The following is an 18,931-nucleotide window of genomic DNA, read 5'->3' as shown; positions in this document are numbered from 1 at the left end:
CCGACAGGAGCTCAATCCCAAACTCAACTTCACAGGTAACCTAGGTAGCTCATCGGGAAAGACGCCCGAAAAATCCTTAACTATTTTGATATTTTTAACAGATGAAACTTCAGAACCAGAAACACTGACATAGGCTAGATACGCCTTACAACCTTGACGAACCAACTTCTCAGGTCTAAGTGCAGAAATCACATTTGCAAGATAATCCCATTACTCCCCAACCACAACTATGCCGTCACCCTCTGTAGTTTTCAATACCACCCATTTAGCAGTACAATCCAAATTCGCCTGATGCTTAACCAACCAATACATGCCCAGTATCAAGTCAAATTCTCCAAAAGGAAGCTCCATCAAATCTGCCAAAAAGATCCTTCCTTGAACCTCCAAAGGTACCTCCTTAGACAGTTTATTCACTCTCACTGACTGCCCTAATGGACTTAATACCGTAATCTCAATCGTAGTGTTTCTAGCCATCACACCCAAAGTCTAAGATACAGTACATGCTACATATGAGTGCGTAGATCCAACATCAATCAATGCAGTATAAGGTGCATTATGAATAAAGAACGTACCCGTAATAACATTTGGGGCATCTCCATCCTCTCGACGATGTGTAGCATAAACTAGTGTTGGCTGCCTCGCCTCAGCATGACCATCGCCTCAGCCAAGCGCTCCATGACCACGACCCATACCATTACCAGTAGCTTGCATCTTATCGGGCCTATATGGACAGTCTCTGATGCGATGCTCCGGAGACCCACATCTCAAACATGCCCTTATCTGCACCCAGCACGCTCCCTGATGGCGTTTCCCACAAGTAGCACAAGACTGCGGCCCAAAAGCAACAACAGGTCTGACTGGCCCATCAACCCTGGCCTTTTTCTTAGGCCTCCCAACTGAACTTGAAGGCTCTCAAACCCTCTTACTCCTACCCCTGTCCGTCTCATGATTCTGACGCTCAGCGCACTTCACATCCTCGGTGATTTCCCCCTTTTCCACCAACACAGCAAAATCTCGCACCCTCTATGGAGCAATCAAAGCTCGTAGATCATCTTTGAGGCCGTCCTCAAAGCAAACACAGTGCTTATATTCTGCTGCCACCATCCCAAGCGCATAACGACTAAGTCGCAGAAACTTTGACTCATATTCTGCTACTCTCTTATCCCCTTGAGTCAGATTTAGGAACTCTCTCCTCCGAGCGTCCACATAACTAGCGCCTACATAGTTCCCTTGGAATGCAGTTTTGAACAACTCCCAAGTTAATTGGTCAGGCTGAGTACCCTCTTTAACTGTAAGCCACCATTGGTAGGCTTCATCTCACAGCAAAGACATCGCACCTTTTAGTTTCTGCTTAGAGGCACAGTCGAGGTCATCCATGATTCTCTCGGTGGCCTCAATCCAAAACTTAGCCACATTAGGGGCAACTCCAGCAATACCCTTAAAAATCTCAGCCCCATTAGAACTAAGTCGTTTCGTCACTGACCCACAGCCCATAGTTCCAGTATTGGGCCCAGCGACCTTTTCTAAAATTCGCAACATACCTTGGGATAGTGCGTCATCCCCAGCTGCATGATCATGAGATCCAGTTTTAGTTACAGGTGAAGCCGGCGCTTCTCTTGCCTCAACTTTAGGCATATGGCCCAATGCCAAATACCTAGCTCGAGCACCTCCACGGCCCCCGCCGCGGCCACTTGTACCCCTTCCACGAGTACGTCTGGTGCTCATTATCAATTTACGTATTATCTGTATTAATAGTTTTATGCATCAATTTTGCAGTTCTAGTGTTTATTAACGGATTTTTAATGAGAAGAATATCATCAGTAATCTATAATTTTGTTTTCGCAGATCACAGTTTCACTACAGTTTCAATTTACCCTAAGCAAAGAATTTCAGTATTGTCTATTGTCTACAGTAGCCTCAGTATTAAACAGGAGACTCGGTAGACCACACATTCAAAAATAACACATCAAAAATACTTTTCAACCTTTTGAAATAGTTCTTGTAAAAATTTATGTTTTAAGAAAACCCAAATCCACAGTTGAGTTTTGTAACTGGCTCTGATACCACTAAATGTAACACCCCAAACACGGCCAGGACGTTATGACCAAATCTACGGTGTCACAATGGAGTGTGTTTCGAAAAGCATGGTTTCATTGTAAAGCCTATTTTTTAATAAAACCCAATTGCGGTCTTTAAGAGTAGTTAACATGTTTTATTTATTGTTAGAACATAGGTTGGTTTAGCAAAACATATACCATATTAAATTGTTATTACACTTTTAAGAAAACAGTGCTTGATTGTGGTAGCTTTCAAAACGAGTTGCGTAGCATGGTAGCTGAAACTCATTTATCTTTTGAAAACTCAAGTGCTATTGCTAATAGAAATAAACCAAAATTAATAAATCCCCAAATAAGAATAAAAGCTTAAAGCGGCCTTATTACATAAAATTTAACCTACTTTTATTTAAAAGTCAAATACGAAAGCGTAAACAATAATGTGGCCATCCCCAAGTCCCTCGCAGCACCGACCCACCTAAGGATTACCTGCGCAGACAGGTAGAAGGGTGAGTTACGAGAACTCAGTGTGTAATACTTGTTCATCACGTAGTAGATCATGCAATGTAAAACAGTCTGGGCCTAAGCCCATATCAGTAGCAACAACAGTGTGGGTCTTTGCCCATTACAATAACAGAATCAGTGTGGCTCTTAGCCCAATTCAGTACAGTATCAGAGATACAAATAGAGATCCTACCCATCCATCCTCTACACTCCACTCTGTCTAGCCTTACACTCCATGTGGGGATAAAATCGAACCACCTATCCCTACAATCCAAATATAGCACTGGTTGCGGCACTAAACAATGATTGCAGCAGAGCTGCCAATACAGTATACTTCCTCCAAATATATCAAACTCACCCCATGGAACATGTCATGTCATAACATATACGTGAATGCAAAGTGTCATGCTCGAATACAGTCAAATACATCATAGGGGTATAACAGTCATTTCATCAGTATGGGGTCCAAGTGTACTTACCAACCCACCAGTAGGCCCACAGTCATCTTAGGCAACCCATGATACCTTAGAATCAAACAGTGGAAATGGGCCCAAAGCCCATAATATGGCTCACGTGGGCCCACACGCCCGTGTGGCCTATTAAGCCCAATAATGGCCTTGGCCGTGTGATCTACACAGCCTGGCCTATAAAACTCCACACATCCGTGTGATTTACTCGTGTGGGGCCCACACAACCCATTTCGGCCCAATGTGGCCTAAAACGATCTAAGGCCACAAAATTGCTCGTGGTGGTCTCTACAATCACATGCTCGCGCTTATGCGATTAGTTGAACACACGTGCGCGCGCACGCCGTGTGACATCGATGGTACCAGTTTTTTAGCTCTTGCTATTTCACAATTGAAGTAGTGTGATTACACACCTGTTTACGAAATCGAGCGGAAGGTGTTAGAAGTCCACGAGTAACAATCCTACATTTAGTCAAAACATCCCATTAGCCGATTGGCAACTACGTAAAACAACCTCCTCTTTAATACCCAACCCCCAAAACGTTAGGTACTCACCTTAAAAGAACAACAGTGATTAGACACTCTCAACTACTGTGTATGATCGATCACCAAATCCTCCTAATGAATCGGTAATATAAAAGTGGGTTAGCTACCGAATTAAAACAACAGAAAGGGAAAGTAAGCGAAGGCCGAAAGGCAGAACCGAAGCAGAGACCTACCAAAAACGCAGGATCACCTTGGAGAAGAGAATAGTTGGTCTACACACCATAAAAGCCGAAAGAACACTGAGTTAAAAGTGGTACAAACGTACCCCTAGCAGTGAACAACAGAGAAGGGAAAATATTAACAGAAGATTAGAATCAAGAGGAGAAACAGAAGAGAAACCAAGGCAGTTACCGATTGCCAGTAAATCCTCAAAACCCAACTGCAAAGTCAAAACGAGAGATAGTAGAGGGTGAAGTAGTATTCATCTAGAATCCTAGCTAAAGAAAAGTGATAACAAAATGATCTGATAGAGAAAAGAAAAGCAGACAACAACTACAGAAGCAACAGAAATAAAAGAAAAAAAATGAGGGAAAGGTCGACAACGTTCATGTTAAGCAATGGGAGAAAGTCGCTTAAACCAAAAGAGTAAAGATGAATAGAGAAAATGTATGTAACGCCCCGTACCCGAGACTGTTGCCGGAGTCGAATATCATTTCCCCAACTAGTTCTGCCGTCACAAATTTCATATTAAACCATTCACTAAAGAATGTCAATTCTGAATAAATTTTGATTTACACTTTTCTCGACCTTGCACCTGAGTAATTCGATTTACCAAAGAGAATTCCTTCTCTAACTGGGACAGTGCATAATTCCAATAATCTTTATATCAATCCGATACTTTACTGGCTCTGACTTTACTTATCAGCTCATTTTCAATCTCTAATCATACGTATAATTATTCTATCTCTGAACTCTTTGGGTTCTCAACTGGAAACTTATTCAATACAAATCTCATGAAATTCCATTATAAGTACCACTTCGGTAAGGGGGAGGGGTTGTAGGACCTCTGACTCGACTTTCTTATACATACACATATGACACAACTTCCATCATCATAGTAACATCATCAAAATCATGTCATTCATTCATGTTGGCTTACACCAATTTTCCTATTGTCCCATTTAGATAATATACTTATGCATACATTCTATGTTTTCTAGACAGCTTTACCTATCCATTCATTTAATTAAATTAATTCATGCTCATGACATTATATAAGGCCAAACAAACATAGATATTTGCATCACAATCACAACTTTCATTTCGTGAATCATCATGTACATATCATTACAATCATATAATTCAGTCCAACAATTTAACATAGATAAGTTCATTTCATTATAATCCTTTATCTCATAAAATTTATATATCATTAACATTCATCAACATTCGACGTCCAAATCAGGACAAGGACATTTTCATTCGTATCATGATATTATGACCTTTATTCATACCTCTACTACTTTGTATTTATTCCATTCATCTTATCAAGTAAGCCACAAACACTACATCATATGAGCATTAAGCAAATATGAATATTTATCACATATGTATCATAAACCTTTATTCATACTTTTCTGAACCGAGACTTATCATAATCATAATTTTACTCAAATACCTTCACATAACATTGAACATGGTCGGCACAGCTCGGTTGGAGAGTACCCTGTCTAAATAAGATGGTACTCATACGCGTCGGAAGACATCACACTATCACAGATCAGTGGCATGTATAGCTAAACTTTTACACATGCTAGGCTAGTCCAAGAACCGACTAAACCTGCTCTGATACCACTAAATGTAACGCCCCGTACCCGAGACTGTTGCCGGAGTCGAACACGAGGTGTTAACGGACTTAATTCATTAATTAAATAGCTCATACAATTCATTTTAAAATTTCCAGACAAGCTGGCTAACTGTATCACAGTCGCTTTAAAAATCATATCTCGAGTTACAAAACTCGAAATCCAATTCGGTAAATTTTTCATGAAACTAGACTCATATATCTATCTACTAATTTTTTTCTAGAATTTTTTGGTTGGGCCAATTGGTACAGTTTATTAGTTAAAGTCTCCCCTGTTTTAGGGTTCAACTACTCTGACCTCTGTGTATTACGAATCAGATATCTCCTTCTACAGAGCTTCAATGACTATGTCGTTTATCTCTAATAAAACTAGACTCAATAAGGAATCTGTAAATATAAATAATGACTTCTAATTATCTTTGTAAAATTTATGGTGAATTTCCAAAGTCAGAATAGGGGATCCAGAAATCGCTCTGGCCCTCTTTCACAAAAATTTAAACATCTCATAAAATATAGCTCATATACCTGTTTCGCTTCTTTCATATGAAAATAGACTCTTCAAGATTCGATTCCATAACTTATTCATTATTTAATTTCATTTCTACTATTTTTAGTGATTTTTCAAATTCACGTCACTACTGCTGTCTGAATCTATTTTATGGTAAATTTTACCTATTTCATGGTTTCCATGGATTAGCTAGCAATTTGACATACATAACACCAAATATGATCATGATTAGCCATTCCGATGGCTAATCATTACCAAGCATTTCCATACCACTCAATAACCATATCATAAGACCATATATACAAAATGATTATAATGCTATACATGCCATACTCAAAATATACAAGCCATTATGCCAAGATGGTATACGGATAGTGTGAGCGAGCCTCCGACCGTTCCCGATTTCCGAGCTGGCTTGTCAAAACTACAAGGAATGAAAAGAAGGGAGTAAGCATAAATGCTTAATAAGTTCACATGCAAATAGCAAGTAACATAACCATAGAAGCAAACATAAAACATCATTTGCATAATCATCACCAAGACATTCATATCACATTTTCATTTATCATCTTACCATATTGTTGTTATATCGATTTTTCAACCCGAGGGTTAAGTACATACCTGTTCAAAGTACCCATTTCACAACACTTACCAATACGTCCCTTTCATCTTGAGTATTCCTCCATTTTAGTAGAACTTTACTCGTTGAACACATCGGAATATAATTCGGATACATGGAAAGTTTGCACATAAGTGCCACATATGTAGCCAAGCTACCATGTAACCCGCCCATAAGCGAACTCGGACTCAACTCAACGAGGTCGGGCGTTCGCATCCATGAGTGAACTCGGACTCAACTGAACGAGCTCGGATGCCTAGTTACATCTCTCGAACTCGGACTCAACTCAACGAGTTCAGACATTTGCATCCATAAGTGAACTCGGACTCAACTCAACGAGTTCGGATGCCCAAATATCCCAGTGACATGTCACTCGTATCCTAATCCACTCCTAAGGCTCAATGGGACATTTTTCCCAATCATATGTCTCAACCATCTTCTATGGAATGTCGATACCGATACTCGGTAGTATTTCACATTTTCCAAGTATATCACATAATTTGACATATTATCAAACAATTATCACGAGTATAATATTTCATAATAATTATCATATCATTTAAATAACATAAAAACATTTAAAATAATAACTATGTTACCAACATTTACATATGAGCTTACATCGTATGCGAAAATGGCTACTTTTACCATTTCGTCCACAACTTGGTATTTTCCCCATTTTAGCCCGAATTTCAGTTTTCCTTGCTCTATCATTTAAAATATAGTCTAATTAGGACTCACATTATTCAAATTGACCCAAAATCATATTTTGGAAAAATTACAATTTTGCCCCTAAACTTTTGCATATTTACACTTTTTCCCCAAAGCTCGTAAATTAAACTTCAGCCTATTTTCTTATGTTTTATGACATGCTGATCATTTTTCCCTTCTATGGCAACATCAAATTCTCACTCTAACATGTACTTATGACTATTAGGTATTTTTACCGATTAAGCCCTTTTGCTCGTTTTCACTTAAAACCGAGTAGCACAAGTTGTCTAACATAATTTAAAACCTCATATTCTATCATAAAACACCAAAATACACAAATTTCACCAATGGGTATTTTTCCAAATATAAATCCTAGGTTAAACTATTGCTAGCATAAGCTAAATCGAGCTACCGGGACTCCAAAAAAATAAAAATCATTAAAAACGAGGCTAGAACGGACTTACAATCGAGCTTGGAAGCTTGAAAAACCCTAGCCATGGTTTCTCCTTGCTAATTCGGCCATGGGGTTGAAGATGAGCAAAATTGGCTTTTAATTTTGTATTTTAATTCATTTTACCCCTAAATGACTAAAATGCCCTTACTACTAAACTTTCCAAAAATTCCATCCATGTCCAATTTTTGTCCATAGACTTAGAAATTGGTAAAATTCTATTTAAGACCTCCTAATTAATATTTCAAAACAATTTCATACTAGAAACTTCTAGAATGCAAGTTTTGCAAATTATTCGATTTAGTCCCTAATTTCAATTTAAGCATTTTATGCATAAAATTTCTTCACGAAATTTTCACACAATCATGCAATCATATCATAGACCTCAAAATAATCATAAAATAATTATTTCTATCTCGAATTTTGTGGTCACGAAACCACTATTCCGACTAGGCCCAAAATTAGGATATTACAACTCTCCCTCCCTTCAGGGATTTTCGTCCCCGAAAATCTTACCAGAAAAGTGGTCTTCACTTTTAATCTCATATTCGGTGCTGAAGAACTTGCACTTAGACTGTACCTCCAATACATCTCTTCAACTTCTCATATGATCTAAAAGCTTATAGTCTCAACTCTCAACTGTTCTTAAATTTTCAACCCTTCTCAGTTTCCCATGATATCATGACATAAAACCCGGATCTCAACTTGATTTAATGGAGACCGAAATTCCAAGAAATCCAACAATCAAAGAGACCTGAAATTCCATGAATCTGATGAGTAGGAATTCATTCAATACAGATATGATTTATAGATCTCGCCAAACATTTAACAATAGGATACATCACATTTTCCTCTTTCCGCCATAGAAATAATTCTGATATGGCCTCAAGAATAATCCTTCTCATTTCCATCCCAATATCAACATTGACAAGGATAATTTTGATAGATCCCAATGCTCGGCTTTAACCCTTTTAACAACTCCGATTTTATGTAACATCGGATGCTCTAAACTATCACATTACCTCACTGTCTTGAAACACATCACAATTCATACAACAATACATTACTGAAAGTCAGAGAGTCTTTGCTCAATGTAGACTAGTCTAGTTCAGACGCTTCGGTTACCAATATTCTCATCTATCCGAACTCTGTCAACATGTAATAAACTTTTCAGCTTTCACAAGATGGAAACCTTATCATTCGTAGTGACTTAAACTAATATTCAACTCTTTCTAATAAATATACACTTCTCGTTCAAACTATTTACTCTTTTATCCGTACAAAATGAAATTCTATTATCAGACTTGGGAAAAATAATCCTGATATAATTGTCACATGAAATCTGTCAAATAAATAATTTGCCATACCGACTGAAACTCGCGCTTTTATCACCTATGCCTTTACTGATGTCAAATCCTTACACAGAAATTAGAAAAAATCCCAATACTAAAATCACCACATTACCAAGATCAAATTAGAAGTATAGTCATATTTGACATGATTATCACGAGCTGAAGAACGTACTTCGAACATGAGTCATAATTGACAAATTATGGAACAAAGATAACAAGAAAACCGGATAAAGAAATCCAAGATAGAGAAACCCAGAATAAAGAAATCCAGAATAAAGAGATCCAGGATAAAGAAACCCAAGATACGATACTATGCCGGAGAATCGAAAACCAAATTCATAGAGAAAATACAGAATACCCTGATAATTCTTCAAAGAAAGAAAGTCCAAAAGAAAACATCATTTAATCCCACTGAAATCAAATATAACAGGATCAATATATCTTCCCATACATATATATCAGATGAAGCATCAAGTAGAAGAAACAGAATCATAATATCATACGTATTCTCTCATCAATCTTATCAGACGAAATGAAATAGAATACCCGATGAAATAGAGCAATATAAATTATAAACCAGTCAGACTACCAATGCTTTCATCCAACACCAGAATTAGAAGACATTCCCATATAACAAGAATTTCTTCAGAAGATCAATAGCCATAGAAATATTTCTGAGAACGGGTGAACACATAGAACATCTCAAAAGAGACTGCTAAATCTGTCCGGTCATAACTGTCACACTCAGATAATTCACATTTCAAATATCATTTCCCCAACTAGTTCTGCCGTCACAAATTTCATATTAAATCATTCACTAAAGAATGTCAGTTCTGAATAAATTTCGATTTACACTTTTCTCGACCTTGCACCTGAGTAATTCGATTTACCAAAGAGAATTCCTTCTCTAACTGGGACAGTGCATAATTCCAATAATCTTTATATCAATCCGAAACTTTACTGGCTCTGACTTTACTTATCAGCTCATTTTCAATCTCTGATCATACGTATAATTATTCTATCTCTGAACTCTTTGGGTTCTCAATGGAAACTTATTCAATACAAATCTCATGAAATTCCATTATAAGTACCACTTCGGTAAGGGGGAGGGGTTGTAGGACCTCTGTGTAACACCCCAAACCCGAGACCGACACCGGAGTCGAACACGAGATGTTAACAGACTTTAAACCCTTTATAAAAATATTTCTCAGACACTACCAATCTGCGTACTAGTCGCTTTAAAAATCATATCTTGAGTTTCACAACTCGAAAATCAGTTTTGTGATTTTTCCCTGAAACTAGACTCATATGCCCATCTACATATTTTTTTCTAAAATTTTTGGTCGGGCCAATTAGTACAGTTTATTAGTCAAAGTCTCCCATGTTACAGGGATCGACTACACTGCCTTTGCGTATTACGACCTGGATATCTCCCTGGACAGAGCTTCAATACTGATACCGTTTGTTTCTATAGAAACTAGACTCAGAGAGGAATCTATCCATATATGGTATGACTCCTAATTATCTCTGGTTAATTTATAATGAATTTCCAAAGTCGGAACAGGGAATCCAGAAACCGTTCTGGCCCTGTCTCACGAGAACCTGAATATCTCTTAACATACTGTCCATATGATCTTTTCGTTGCTTCTATATGAAAATAGACTCATCGAGCTTCGAATACATAATTTATTCATCAATTAATCCCACTCCTACTATTTTTAGTGATATTTCAATCTCACGTCACTGCTGCTGCCAGCATCTGTTATGAAAGCAACTATGCCCATTTCGTGATTTCTCCTTGATCTAACTAGTGATTCGTCATACATATCACAAATTATGATCATGACTAGCCATGCCAAAGGCTAATCATTGTCAAACATCCCCTACTACACTATTGCCATATCATGAATTTTAACACCAAAATAATCAACCATGACATATGGCATAAAAATCGTATTACCAAGACTTACGACCCAACATTAGAACCAAATTCAACCGAACATTATGCCATTTTCGCATGGCTAAAAGTTTACATACCAAATTTCAACAAAACATATTAGCCTATACATGCCGAAATGTTCTCTTAGACCAACTAAGAAGAAAATACCAAAGGTTGCTAGCCGGTGTGATGACTCCAATGACGGCCCGATCACGCAAGAAGAGACGAGTCCAAGAAACCTAAAATAGGTGACAAGGAAACGCCGAGTGAGTATATAACTCAGTAAGTCATAAGCAATGCACTACCATCCTTTAATAACATTATCACAATAGGAAATAAGATGGAACGAGGCTAGTTACTCCATCCATACCGAACCATGCCATAGTTCCTCAGACCCATCGGTTCAATCTCATACCGAATCATGCATTCACATTCCATATACTCATCAATAGGATATTTGAGGCATTTTCATACATCATTTTATTTTCGTTACAATCATACAACTAAACGGCCTTTCACCTATTCAACAATAAATCTTATGTACGTGACTTCAATTATAATTGTCACATAGGTTTCAACTTACCAAGCTCAACTCCAAGTATAAACATAGCGCCTATTGGCCATGAACTCAAGGTACTTACCCGATCCGCTGTCCGTGATCGACTTAATAATGTCGCACACTTAGTGTCCATAATGATTCAAACGTATATATTAAGTCCGCACACTCAGTGCTATATAATCAACTCGCACACTTAGTGCTATATAATCAAACTCGCACACTTAGTGCTACATAATCAAACTCGCACACCTAGTGCTACATAATCAAATTCGCACACTTAGTGCTACATAATCAAGCTCGCACACTTAGTGCTACATAATCAAGCTCGCACACTTAGTGCTACATAATCAAGCTCGCACACTTAGTGCTGTACAATTTAAACCCGCACACTTAGCGCCAATCTCATGATCATAAATGTTTATACCCGCACTCTTAGTGCCGAGGTCAACAACTCAATACATCTCACCTCTTTTCTCTTCATTCAACACTTTCATCACCACATACATACATGTATATAAATTTATCATTCCATTCAGCATGATTACATAGACATTATGTCTATTTAGATCAATACAAAATATATGCTTGATGACTTACTTTGTGTTGGGTAAGACGGTTCCAACTCGGTTACTCGATGATCTTTTCTTTGCCCTTGCTTGCCTCTCCACCTTTAGCTTCTCGAGCTAAATCGATAAATTAACTAGTTTAACCATCTTGCTAAACATTCATACTTCAATTACACATGCATGTGTATGTTTCTATATTCGGCAATGACAATGGTAATTTAGCAACCTTAATTTAACTTATAATTGTTCATAACATATTTAAAGCATCCACTCCATTCCATCATTTTAAAGCACATACATTACTCAATATTATCCAAATTCACATTCGGCATTTTCACAAACACACATGCCGATTTCATTCACTCATCTCTAATGTTAATTAAGAAATGTCGAATGTCACCAACTAAATGGCATACACACACACCCACATGCATAAAAGTCATCCACACCTCCTATAGCTCATTCGGCCTTTACCTTTGCTAGTTTTCTCCATTTTTTTGTCGGTTATATATACATAGTCCTAAGGTAATATCACGAATGGGCTTACATATATATGTATATATACATATAGCCGAATATGCAAAGCTTAAACCCAACATCACATAAGCTCCTAAGTGATGGCCGAATATGTATATCTATATATATTCATCAACTATACTATTACTTTTAATTTATCTAATCACACAATTTCATCTAAGTTTAGCATGTAACACAATCATCACCCTTATTAATCTCTTATAGCCGAAAACCATACTTACCCCCAAAATCGAAATTTCAACATGGTTTACAAAAATCACTTGATAACTCACTCAATATTAACTAAAATTTCAAAAGCTAGTACAAACTTCCTTACCTTAATAGTGACTTAAGATGACCGATTGCTCATGTTACCAACAATATTCAATATTTGAACATGGGCTAAGTAAGGGACTTAGTAACTAGCTTAATACATTCAACAATTTCCAAAAGCTACCATGCATTACATACCTTATTCAAGACTAGAAGGAGTGGCCGAATGTCTTACTTCCCCTTCCCCCTTCTTCTTAGCATTTTCGGCCAAGGATGATAAAAGATGAACAAATTTTTTTTTCTTTCTTCTTTAGATTCGGCTAGCAAGAACATGAATGATGATCCCTTTTTTTTTCCTTTCATCATTCTTTTTTTTCCATTTCTTTATTACTAACTTTTTATTTTGTTATTCATCCCATTATGCACCAACAAAACATGTCTATGACATGTTTTGCCCCTCACACCTTGTCCACCTTATTTGTCATGGCCGACCACTATAAAAGGGGGGGGAAATTTGACATGCAAGTCCTCCCCTTTTTCCACATGCAGTATTAGGTCCTTACGCATTGACCTATCACATTTTAAAATTTTCTCGCATAAGTCCTATTGACTAAATTCACATGCAATCGACTAAATCGAAGCTTGAAATTTTCACACATTCATAATTACATATTCTAGACAATAATTATCACATTCAAACATTTCGGTGACTCGGTTTAGCGGTCCCGAAACCACTTCCCGACTAGGGTCAATTTTGGGCTGTTACAACTCTCCCCCACTTAAGAAATTTTTGTCCCCGAAAATCTTACCGGTAAATAGGTTTGGGTATCGTTCTTTCATCGAGCTCTCGGTTTCCCAAGTAGCTTCCTCGATCCCATGTTTGAGCCATAACACCTTCACTAACGGAACCCTTTTGTTTCGCAACTCCTTCACTTCACGAGCTAGGATACGTATCGGTTCTTCTTCATAACTCATATCGGCTTGAATTTCAACCTCTGATGGGCTAATTATATGCGATGGATCAGATCGATGGTGTCGAAGCATCGAAACATGAAAGACGTCGTGAATCTTTTCAAGCTCAGGGGGCAAAATCAATCTATACGCAACCGGACCAACTCGTTCGGAGATCTCGTACGGCCCAATGAATCTCGGGCTCAACTTGCCCTTACGGCCAAACCTGAGTACCTTTTTCCAAGGCGAAACTTTAAGGAACACTTTATCACCCACCTGATATTCAATGTCCTTTCGTTTCAAGTCCGCATACGATTTCTAACGATCTGTGGCTGCCTTCAGACTTTCACGGATTACCTTTACTTTCTGTTCGGCATCTTTAATCAAATCAACTCCAAAAATTTTACTTTCACCGAGCTCGGTCCAAAACAATGGTGTACGGCATTTACGACCGTACCAAGCCTCGTAAGGTGCCATCTTAATACTTGATTGAAAACTATTGTTGTAAGCGAATTCAATCAAAGGTACATACCGTTCCCATGAACCACTAAACTCAAGGATGCAGCATCTCAGCATATCCTCGAGTATCTGAATTATCCGCTCGGATTGACCATCGGTTTGGGGATGAAAAGCGGTGCTAAAATGCAGCTTGGTACCCAAAGCTTCTTGCAATTTCTTCCAAAATCGCGAGGTGAATCTCGGATCTCTATCCGACACGATAGAAATAGGTACTCCATGTAATCTCACAATCTGAGAAACATACAATTCGGCTAGTTTATCCAATGAAAAATCCGTACGCACGGGGATAAAGTGAGCCGACTTAGTCAGTCTATCAACAACAACCCAAATCGCATCCTTCTTACTTGTTGACAATGGTAGTCCGGACACAAAGTCCATTGTGACTCGATCCCATTTCCACTCGGGTATCATGATCGGCTGAAGTAATCCTGAAGGCACTTGATGTTCCGCTTTCACTTGTTGACATATTAAACATCTCGAAACAAAGTCGGAGATGTCCCGTTTCATACCATGCCACCAAAATCGACGTTTCAAATCGTTGTACATTTTCGTACTCCCCGGGTGAATTGACATTCGGCTACAATGGGCTTCGTTCAGAATCATCGAAATGAGTTTCGAATTTCTTGGAACACACAAACGACTTCTGAACCTCAAACAATCGTCCTCATCAATTTGAAATTCGGATTCCATATTCGGAATACATTCAGCCCGTTTTGCAACCAATTCATCGTCGACTTTCTGAGCTTCACGAATTTGATGAATCAATGATGGTTTGGCCTTTAATTCAGCTACTAACACATTGTCGGGTAGAACAGACAAGTGCACATTCATCGCTCGTAAAGCAAACAGCGATTTCCGGCTTAAGGCGTCCGCAACCACATTAGCCTTTCCCGGGTGGTAATCAATGACAAGCTCGTAATCTTTCAACAACTCAAGCCAAAGTCTTTGTCGCAGATTTAAGTCTCTTTGAGTCATCAAATATTTGAGACTTTTGTGATCCGAAAATACATGGCACTTTTCGCCAAACAAATAATGTCGCCATATTTTCAAAGCAAATACGATGGCGGCTAGCTCGAGATCATGGGTTGGATAATTTCTCTCGTGTGGCTTCAATTGTCTCGACGTATAGGCCACAACTCGACCTTCTTGCATCAATACGCAACCCAACCCGAGTAGGGATGCGTCACTATAAATGACAAACTCTTTGCCTGATTCGGGTTGCACTAAAATTGGAGCTTCAGTCAAATGAGTTTTCAGTTGATCGAAGCCTTTCTGACATTTCTCCGTCCATTCGAACTTAGCATCCTTTTGAAGTAGCTTCGTCATTGGTGTGGCTATCATCGAGAAACCTTTGACAAATCGTCGGTAATAACCGGCGAGTCCCAAAAGCTCCGAACCTCAGTAATATTTCTCGGAGGTTTCCAGTTAAGTATGGCTGAGATTTTGTTCGGGTCAACTCGAATACCCGATGCGGATATCACATGACCCAAGAAGCTAACCTCTCTTAACCAGAACTCACACTTACTGACCTTAGCATATAACTTCTTATCCCGCAAAACTTGCAACACTAATCTCAAGTGTTTAGCATGTTCGATCTCATCTCTTGAATAGACCAAGATGTCATTAATAAACACAACTACGAACCGATCCAAATATGGTCTGAAGATCCGATTCATCAAATCCATAAATACTGCAGGGGCATTAATGAGCCCAAACGGCATCACTAAGAACTCGTAGTGACCGTACCTCGTTCTGAAAGCAGTTTTGGGCATGTCCGAATCTCAAATTTGCAACTGATAATAGCCCGATCTCAAATCTATTTTTGAGAACACTGAGGCTCCCTTCAGTTGGTCGAACAAATCATCGATGCGCAGCAACAGATATTTGTTCTTTATCGTCACTCTATTCAGTTGACGATAGTCAATGCACAACCTCATGGTTCCGTCCTTCTTTTTCACGAACAATACTGGTGCACCCCAAGGTGAGAAACTTGGTCGAGCAAAACCTCTATCCGTCAATTCTTGCAACTGAGATTTTAACTCTTTTAACTCGGTTGGTGTCATACGATACGGAGCTATCGAAATCGGCGTAGTCCCAGGTACAAGCTCAATACCAAACTCTACCTCCCGAACAGGTGGTAAACCCGGTAATTCTTCAGGAAAAACATCCGGGTATTCACAAACCACCCGCACAGATTCGGGTTTCTTTTCTAATTCTTTATCATCAAGTACATACGCAAGGTATGCTTCGCACCCTTTTCTTACATATTTCTGGGCCAACTTGCTGATATTACAGCTGGCAACCCCTTCAAATCCGTAGACTCAACTCGGATTACCTCGTTATTTGCGCACCTCAAATCAATAGTCTTGCTTTTGCAATTCACAACCGCATCATGCGCGGTCAGCCAATCCAAACCAAGAATAACATCAAATTCATCAAACGGCAAAACCATCAAGTCCGCCGGAAAACAAGAACCTCGAATTACTAGGGGACATCTCTTACACACTTTGTCGACAAGCACGTAACGACCCAAGGGATTTGACACCCGAATTACGAACTCAGTAGACTCAACAGGTAGAGTCTTACTGGATGCTAAGGTTTCACATACATATGAATGAGTAGAGCCAGGGTCAATCAATGCAATCACATTAGTATCAAAGAGAGTGAAGGTACCAGTGATGACGTCAGGGGAGGATGCCTCCTCTCGTGCGCGAATGGCATATGCTCTAGCAGGAGTACAGTTCTCGGCTCGAACAGTCGTATCAGAGGCCCCTCTCTGACTACCACCCCTACCTCCTAAAATTCTCGGTGGTCTACCTCTAGTTGTCACTCCACTAGGTCTTGCACCTTGAATCTTATTCTTCTCATCAAGCTCCGTGCAATCTCTAATGAAGTGGTCCTTCGAACCGCATCCGTAACAGGCCCTGTTAATAGACTTACCCCAACATTCACCTATGTGTCGTCTTCCACATTGGGGACATTCAGGTTTCTCGAGACGATTATTGCCCACACTAGCTACAGAAGTAGCTCGGGAGTCCGTCGATGGTCTTGCTCTGATGGAAATTCCCGCAGTCGTCCTCGACTTATTAGTGTCCTCCCTGAACTTCTTTATGGCTGAGAACGGAGCTTTACCTGTCGATCTTTTACGGTAGTCTCTAGCTTCAAATTCAGCCTTCTTCTTCTCCTTTCCAAGTTCTTCCGCCTTGCAGGCTCGTTCGACTAGTGTTACGAATTCTTTTATTTCCAAAATACCCATTAGTAGCTTTAAATCTTCATTCAATCCTTCTTCGAATCTTTTGCACATAGCAACCTCATCAGCTACACACTCCCGGGCATACCTACTGAGTCTTACGAATTCATGTTCGTATTCAGATACTGTCATACGGCCTTGCTTGAGTTCCAAGAATTCCTTACGCTTTTGATCAATGAACCGTTGACTAATATATTTCTTTCAAAATTCCGTCTGAAAGAAGTCCCAAGTTACTCGTTCGTTTGGGACTATGGAAATCAGGGTCCTCCACCAATAGTAGGCTGAGTCCCGCAACAAGGATATAGCACACTTTAGACATTCATCGGGTGTGCATGACAGTTCATCAAACACCCGGATGGTATTATCAAGCCAGAACTCGGCCCTTTCAGCATCATCAGTAACTATGGCCCTGAACTCCTCAGCCCCGCGCTTCCTAATCAAGTCTACAGGTGGCTTACTCAGCCTCGCAGGATCAGTAACTGATGGCATTACTGGCTCCGGGGGTGGATTATTCAAATTCGGGAATTGTTGGACAGCCGGATTGGTTCGGGCATACTGCGCGACCCACTCATTCATCATGGTAAAGAAGGCTTGTTTAGCCCCCTCACCTTGATTATTCGCAGATGACTGAGGTTCAACAGGCGGTGTCCCTTGTGCAGGAGCAGCCGCTACACTTTCAATGTCATCCGCCAAGGTTCTCTCTACATCGGGATCCATTTACTAATCAAAACATAAATTTTAACCGTCAGAAGTCATCACACAGTTAAACATTAACATTCGGCATGTATAGCTAGACTCATACGTGCTATGGTAGTCCTAGAACCGACTAAACCATAGCTCTGATACCAATCAAATGTAACACCCCGAACCCGAGACCGACACCGGAGTCGAACACAAGATGTTAACAGACTTTAAACCCTTTATAAAAATATTTCTCAGACACTGCCAATCTGCGTACTAGTCGCTTTAAAAATCATATCTTGAGTTTCACAACTCAAAAATCAGTTTCGTGATTTTTCCCTGAAACTATACTCATATGCCCATCTACATATTTTTTTCTAGAATTTTTGGTCGGGCCAATTAGTACAGTTTATTAGTCAAAGTCTCCCATGTTACAGGGATCGACTACACTGACCTTTGCGCATTACGACCTGGATATCTCCCTGGACAGAGCTTCAATACTGATACTGTTTGTTTCTATAGAAACTACACTCAAAGAGGAATCTATCCATATATGGTATGACTCCTAATTATCTCTGGTTAATTTATAATGAATTTCCAAAGTCGGAACAGGGAATCCAGAAACCATTCTGGCCCTGTCTCACGAGAACCTGAATATCTC

Source organism: Gossypium hirsutum, chromosome A13 (genome assembly GCF_007990345.1).
Source record: "Gossypium hirsutum isolate 1008001.06 chromosome A13, Gossypium_hirsutum_v2.1, whole genome shotgun sequence".
Taxonomy (NCBI): domain Eukaryota; kingdom Viridiplantae; phylum Streptophyta; class Magnoliopsida; order Malvales; family Malvaceae; genus Gossypium; species Gossypium hirsutum.
Note: the sequence above shows the minus strand (reverse complement) of the source record.